Source organism: Pteropus vampyrus, unplaced genomic scaffold (genome assembly GCF_000151845.1).
Source record: "Pteropus vampyrus isolate Shadow unplaced genomic scaffold, Pvam_2.0 Scaffold582, whole genome shotgun sequence".
In the NCBI taxonomy this organism is placed as follows: domain Eukaryota; kingdom Metazoa; phylum Chordata; class Mammalia; order Chiroptera; family Pteropodidae; genus Pteropus; species Pteropus vampyrus.
Window position 1 is genome coordinate 1,321,437 of NW_011889363.1, and position 8,209 is coordinate 1,329,645.

The window sequence follows — 8,209 nt, forward strand, 5'->3', positions numbered from 1 at the left end:
GATATTTAGCCACTTCAATTGCAATGTACAAAATCTACCATTGTTTAAAGTCTTTTTGTGCTGTATTTCTCTTGTACATTACATATTTCACTTATGTTAAAATACCAGAAGATAATGTTATAATTTTTGCTTTCAGTGTCAAACATATTCTAAATATCTCAAATAGAGGAATTATATTTACTCTGATGTTGACCATTTCTGTTGCTCTTACTTTATTTCTGATATTCCAAGTTTCCTTCTGTTATAATTTCCCTTTTGTTTGAAGAACTTGCTTTAGCAATTCTTTTACAGCAATCTCCTGGCTCCAAATTATTTTAATTTTTCATCATGAGAATATTTTATCTCACCTTCGTTCATTTATAAAGTATATTTTTGCTTAATTTAGAATTATGTTGAGTATTTTTAGCACTTTAAAAATGTTGTGCCACTTCCTTTTGACCTCCATCATTTTTGTGAGCTATCTGCAGTTATTCAAATTATTGTTCCCCTACAGGTAATACATTATTTTTCTAAGACAACTTTTGAGAATTTTTCCTCATCTTTAGTTTTCACCAGTTTCTTGTGTGTCTAGTCATAGATTTCTTTTGGTTTGTCCTATTTGTGGTTTACTCAGCTTCTTGAATACATAGGTTAATGTCCTTTGCCAAGCTTGGGAAGCTATCAGCCATCATTTCTTCAATTTCTTATTTTCCATTGTGCACTTTCTTCTCTCCTCTGGGTCTGTGATAACATAAATGCTAAAACACACAGGTCCCTGAGGCTCTATTTTATTCAGTATTTTTTCTGTCTGTAATTCAGATTGGATAGTTTCTATTGATATATCTTCACATTCACCAACTCTTCCCACCACCTGTGCTATAGTCTGTTCTTAGCACAGCAAGTAGAATGATCCATTTAAAACCTAAATTAGAGCAAGTCCCTCCTCTTCTCAGAACTCTCCATCTCACTCAGAGTGAAGCCCAAGTTTTACAATGATCTACAGGGATCTACATAATCTGGCCTTTAGTACCTCACTAGTTTCATGTTGTAGTTACAATCTCCCTTGCTCATTTGGTTTTGGCCACATTGGCCTCTTTGCTGTTCCTCAATTTTTCCAACATGTTTCTGCTTCATGGATGTTCTTGCTCCCTGGGACTGTCTTCTCAGCTATTCATATAGCTGATTCCCCCAACTCTAAAGAGCTTTGCTCAACTGTCCTCTTTTCAGTGAGAACTTCCATGAATACCCTATATAAAATTGCAGTAGCACTTTTGCCTTTTCGGGGGAGTTATTTTTCTCCTATTATATTATCTAACATAATACATAATTTATTTATTCACTAATTCTCTAGAATGTGAGCTCTATGAAGGCAGGGTATTTTTTTGGTCTTATTTCCTTCTGTATGCCTATAGCCTGCCAAATAGTAGATGCTTGATAAACATATGTTGAAAGAATGAATAAAAGTGTACCCTGGGCCTTTTTCAACCATAGCCTATAGGAGACAGAAGTTTTAGCTTTTTATAGAGTGTTTCTGTGTATAGACATTAAAAAGTTCCTGAAGTTGTAGGACCTTCTAAAAGAAATCGGTGGTTTAGACACCTGCTGTTATTGCAACTTCCTAGAACTGAGTATCAGAAATGCCAAGAGTGTGAGGTTCTGCACAGATTGATTTTTCCCAAGGTGTTGGAAACAGGTACAGAATTAGAAACTGAGAGCTTTGTACTTGGATTGATTCACAGGTTTCAGCTTTTCAACTTCCCAAGTGCTGCTGCTGCTACTTTCTGAAATATCGCACAAAGCATCAGCCCAGCTCTTGCTGGTGTGTGCACATGCACACACAGGCATACTCATGTGCTACCTTACACAAGGTGCTGCTCCCACACAATCCATTCTCCATCTTGGCTTAAGTCAGGAGTACTCAGATGATTGTTCAAAGAGGCTTTTGCCAGGACAGAATTTTCCAAGCTCCCCAGTTCCCAAGGGTGTGGGATGTATCTGATGGTGTCTGAAGTTCCCTCCCATATCTGTCAGCACAGTAATATATGGCAGATAATGGGATTTCACTGCATTGTGGTGGTTTAAATAGGCATGACAAGATTGTGATTTTCAACCTGTATAAGCCATAGATACCAAAGCAATTGTGGCTTCTTCTCCATCTTACTGGCAGGCAAGGTTAAACAGCCTGGTCATTCTTCTTCAGACTTTGACCTGTCCCTCAGTCCTTCCTTTTCCTCCATTGTACACGGTTGGCTTTGAATCCACTTTCAGAACCTCCCCCGCTTTCCACCTTGGCTCTGTGTCCCCAGGAATCCAGCCCCCAAGGGCTATTGAGTTCTGTGAAGGGAACTGCCTGCTAGGTTTTCACACACAGAATGGTTATTTGAGGTGATTTGTTTTTCATGTGTCTATGTTAAGTGAGTTATGAATACTCTTGTAAGAGTAGAACCTGAGAAAACTGAGAGTCCTTTTCCTAGAAAATACACCTATGCTCACAATGGTCTGTATCATTTTATGAATGCCAGAGGCTTCAGAAAGCCCGGGTTAAGAATATAACATCTACTGTGTCAGTGACTTGTTTTTAAATCAGATTTACAGATGTATAGTTAACATACAAAATGCACCCATTTTAAGTGTACAGTTTGAAGAGTTTTGACAAATACAGACATCTATGTAACCACTATCCCATCAAGTTTCAGAAAAATTCCATCTCCCTAGAAAGTTCTCTGTGATCCTTTCCAGTCAAAACATCCTTTCATCAAAGTAATCACTATTCTGACTTCTATCACCATAGATGAGTTGTGACTGTTGTAGAACTTTATGTAAATGGATTGTACAGAATGTGCTTTTCGTATTTGACTTCTTTCTCTCACCATGTTTCTTGAGATTCAGCCATGTGTATAAGAGCTTTACTAAGGACAGAGATGTGATAGTATCGATGGCACTGGTAACTACTGCTCACACTCTCAGAATTCTAGAACCTTAGGGTTCAAGCAGAGAGGCAGAGCAGAGATACAGATGGCACCACTTCTTGGGCAGGGACAAGCTTTCACATAGGACAGCATCCTGCACTGCTCCCAACCTAAAGCCTTGGATTAGGGTATTGACATGGGTAATAGATACTGGAGACCTGGGTCTGAGCTTCTGCTATGTTAGCAACAAGTGTGTAAATCCTTTTAACCTTCCTGAGCTAACATTTCCTCACTGGAAAAAATGAAAGTGATAATACCTTCCTTTCTGTACCTCTTTAGGAGCTGAAAGAACTTTGTGAAACAGAAGCACCTTTGCAATCTGCAGTCTTTGAAAAGTGTTGTCTGTGTGGACAGTTTGCAATGGAAGGATGGCTAGGGCTGAAGCTGGAGCTGCCAAGCATGCCAAGAGACCCAGACTCAAATCCTGCTGAAGCTCCTTTCTTCATGCTTACTTTCTCAAGCCTCAGGCCTCTCTATGTAGAAGGGGGTTAGTGATATCTCTAGGGTTAAAGGATTAAACGCGTCAAAGAATGCGAATAAAGTGCCAGACCTAGGATTGAACAAGAGGAACTGTTCAGCTACCCAGTAAATGAGGTAGTTGTCGCCCATAGGAAGTTTAAAACTACCTCCATTGCCCACTAGACATGTGACCTGGACCTGTTAGAGGTTACTTTTCCTCCTGCCTCAGATGGGATCGCAGAGAAACACACTCTGAGATGTAGATGTAGATGTGAATGCAAGAGAGTCATTGAGGGGTGCCCCTGGGATCAACAGCAGTGGCAGGGCATAAGAGGTAGGAATGGGCTAAGGCAGGAGTTGAGCTGTAAAGCAATCACAAAGAAGTACTCAGTGGACCCCCTGGGCGAGCAGTGGGGCTCGGGTGGCCCTACTAAGTTATTCTAAAGAATGGAGCCAAAACAGACAGGCCTTTCCACCCCTGCATAATTCAGTCATTGAATGTGGGTTGCCCCCAGGAAGGGGACGTGAACTAGAAGGCAGTTTCTAGAAGGGCACTAAATGTGGTACTCTTTAAATATATATATATATATATATATCCCTTCACAACAAAGCTACTCATTTCTCCAGCTGTGGGGAATATGGGCAGCAGATAGTTCACATATAAATTAAATATATATATATATAGCTTTGTTGTGAAGGGACATTTAGGTAGCACACCACAACATTTCCTATACCTCTCTGTGCCTCAGGTTCTTCACCTGTAAAATGGGGATAATAATATTGTCTACCTCACTGGGTTAAAATGACTTAACCCAATGACCTTAAAATAACCTTAAAGCAGTGGCCAGTACATATTATTCTAAGTTAGTAGCACTTTAGAAAATATTCAATAAATCCTTCTTTATCAAATGTATGAATAGATGAATGAGCTCTTTCAACCCTGTCCAGAATAAAAAACTAATGTCAAGTTTGGCTATTTGGGAAATAAACCCACTAGCCAAATGACAAAGCATTTGACGGGAAAGCAGAAGGCTCAATATATTTTAAACCATGGGACTCATGCTCAGAGGAAATTTAAACCTCCCTTTTAGAACGTTTGCTGCACCTGAGGGTCCCACATTCACTGTGTATGCATTGCTAAAGTCCTTTACCCTCAGTGTGTTCAGCTGCAGTATGGGGATTTGACAGCTGAAGACAGCTCAGCAGGGTGCAAGAAAGCAGACATTTAATGCGCCTTGACAATACAAAGGGTTATATAAATGACCCAGTTTCTGTAATTTTGCTGTAACTGTCATGGGAATTGCTATAGACAGATACGGAGAAGGCCCTGTTTAAGCACTTAAACTTTAAAAGGTTTAACCACTAAACACACAGTCTCTATCTCTTCCCCTCCCCTTCTCACAATCCTGAATTTAAATTGTACTAGAGCTGGGGTAGAAGGAGAGGAGATAGGAGCTGAAAAAAATGGCTTGCCTTTATCTGCCCAGGTCCTAGACCAGAGCCTCACTTTTTGACTCCTAGGCCAACTGCTCCTGGCCAGCCTCCTGGGGAGATTTCTTTACCTGCTCCCAACAATCAAATGCAGAGGGCGGGGAGGGATGGCAGGAAGTGAAATGCACTGGCTCTGAGCTCAAGGCTTTTGCCCAATTTAAATCTGGTACCCGTCCCAGTGTTCAAAGCATGTTGCTGTTTGATTCTTGCCATCTCATCTTAGAAGACTTTTCCCAGGGTGGGGGCGGGAATAGTTCTAAAGCCAGAGAGGCAAGAAGCAGGAGGGTTTATACAGGCAGATACCACAGGCTTCCAAGCTAAGTGCCTTAGCCAGGAGAGCTCCTGGCTGCTGCTGACATTTCTCGGACAGGAGATCAATAAGTGGGCAGAGCTTGAAAAGCAAATCATGCTTCTACTTGCCCTGGGGAACCCTCCGCAACTGTCATGGCAGAAGAGGCATCCCAGAAGACACCAGGAAACACAGGGGACACAGATGGCCTTGATACAGCAGAGATGGGGGAATGTGCAGGGGAGGGAAATTGGAACTGCCCAAAAAGATAAAAGGAGCAAATGCTGAGATCCTTCCACCCCCACCTTCCCTTCACAGTTCTTGCTGAATGTGTAAAGACCTCTGACTTCGGCATCCCAAGTAAAACCAGACACACAGAGATGGGTTTACAGCTCATGTGGCATTTCCAACTCAAATGAGCCCAGCCTTAACATGGAAAACTGCCCCAGGTAGGAGACGCTGTATCTGTGGTTGACTCCCTCCAAGAGACTGAAGCTTTATTCCCTGCCCTGCCAATACCCAAGAGGACTTTAAAGATTATTTCACATTCCACTGTGTGCAAAGGAATTTTCTGCACCTGACTCAAGCTTTCTCACAAGCCCAAAGTGCCTTTGCAGGCACATGTGTGTGTGCTCATGGTAGCACACATGCACACTCACAAAAGTGGGCCAAAGAACTGGAAATAAGTATGAAACTTGGTTCCGATCTGGTAAGCCTGGTCCACTCCAACTATTTAAACAATATTTTTTGGAAATTTATTTTTTGTGCTTTAAATAGTTACTCTTTCTATTTTATCCCCCCTTTCTTGAGCCTCTCCAAGATAGCACTTAGTTGTGGGATGTGAGTATGCCACATTCTTATGGTCATGGCGGGTTTGGGATCCATACAGTGTCGCTGTTCCATTCTCTAGGTCCTTCATGTTTCCATAGCAATAGAATGTTCACAATGCTGGCAACTGCTAAAACTGATGGTTAATGATCTTATGATGTCATCTTCCGGGGCCTTGTGGTCTTCCCTGATGATTCGAGTTCTCCTCGGCCTTGGCTGCTATTGAAGACCCCATGAGGCATAGTCATGGCCCTTATTTATCCTCTTGTTCAGATAGCTCAATCAATTTCCTTGGTTCTAGGATCTTTTTTTGTTTCATGGTGGTAACTCCCTTTTGGCAAGCTCTCCAGGTAGTGTCTTGCCATCATCTGTGTTTTCCTAGGGGTCTGTAAGCATTTCTGGGGTCTCTTGCATGCCACATAGAGTCTAGGATATCTCAGAAATGCTAACTCAGGTTTGCCCTCTGCCTAACAAGTAGCTGCCCTAGGTTATTGCAGGAACTATGCTGGACCACTTCCTCCTAGAGTTCCCAGAGAGTAGATGACTGCACTGCTGTTCTTGGCTTTTGTTTTCACTGCTATCAGACAACTTCTCACTATGAAACTCTGGTCCAGAGAGGGCCAGAAGGAGCAGACTTATAATCTGGTTGGGACTTCCCCATGTCACATTCTTTTTCTGACCAAAACTTCTTCATGGTTTAGCCTTAGTGGCAAAAGATGGGCAGAGAAAGAAATGGCTAGTCTTAGTTTGGGTTCTCTTGAAAGTAGAGCATAGACTTGGGCAAAGGTAGGTTATTTGAGAGGTGATCCTAGCAATTAGATGTGAAGGAAAGGAGAGAATGAAACAAGGGAGGAAAGAACATGAAGAGAATGAAGGGCAACAGGGTCTGATTTCATAGGAAGTGTAGAGAATGCCTCGGAAAATTATTCATTGGAAGGACAGGAACCTGGGACCTTTATCCACATCTAACCCTAGTTGAAGATTGCCCGAGGGGTTCTAACTCCCTCCCACTTCTGAGCTGCATACACACATAGACCAGGCAAACTCCTGCCTCCTACATGGGCAGAGAAGGCCCAGGGGCAGAAAGAGGATAAACGCTCTCAGTTTAATATGCATCTGCTCACTGCAGCTGTTGAAAAAATTAGAGGTGGAACAAGAAGATGATGAGGGTCACCAGTGGTGTCTGATACATTTTCTCAAAGGGAATTCAAATAAGGAGGAATTTTCCAAAACATATTACAGTAGCCTTAAAGATCTTCTGCTCTAATCTCCTGTTTTAAAGAACCATAAGAAGTTGTAATTTACCCAAGATCAAAATGGTTGAACACAGCCCAAACTAGAACTTGGGTACCAGAGAATCATGTCACAGAGCATTTTATTCTGTATCACACAGATTAATTCAACCAATGATTACATATTTATTGACTGCATATGGTGTTCAAGGCATTGCAAAGAATAAGACATAATTCTTGCTTTCAGGGAATTTGCAATCTAGATGATGAAAGAAGTTTAGTCTTTAGTCATCATATGTACTTGCTAAATAAGGGATTGGGTTAAAGTACCCCATTCGATCAGACAGTGCTCCTGAAACATAAGGAAGAGACAAAAGGGGCCCATAAAATACAGAGTGCCTGTGGCAAATATGTATTCAGTAAACTCTGAGTATTAATCTCAGCCAAGGTGTGGAAGACTTTAAAACAGCCCCCATAATCCCTGCCTCCTGGCATTCATGCCCTTGCAAAATCCTCTCCTCCTTGAGTATGGGCTGGACCTAGTGCCTCACTTCTAACACATAAAATATGGTAGAAATGATGGGATGTCACTTCCAAAATTAGGTTATAAAAAGACTAGCTCCTGTTCTGGGTGCTTTCTCTCACTCTCTCTTATATTGTTTGCTCTAAGGGTACCAGCTGCCATGTTATGAAGCAACCCTACAAAAAGGCCCATGTGCTTAAGCTTGGAATCAGAGTTTTTGAAACCTGCCAGCAGCCACAGGAGTGAATTTGGGAGCAGATACTCTCAGTTGAGCCTTGAAGGGATTGCAGTCACAGTGATACCTTGATTACAGCCTCATGAGAGATACTGAGCCAGAGGACCCAGCTAAGCCATGCCCAGATTCCTGACAGTCAAAGACTATGGGATAATTTTTTGGCTTTCTAGTTGCTAAGTGTGGGAGTAATTTGTTACACAAGCA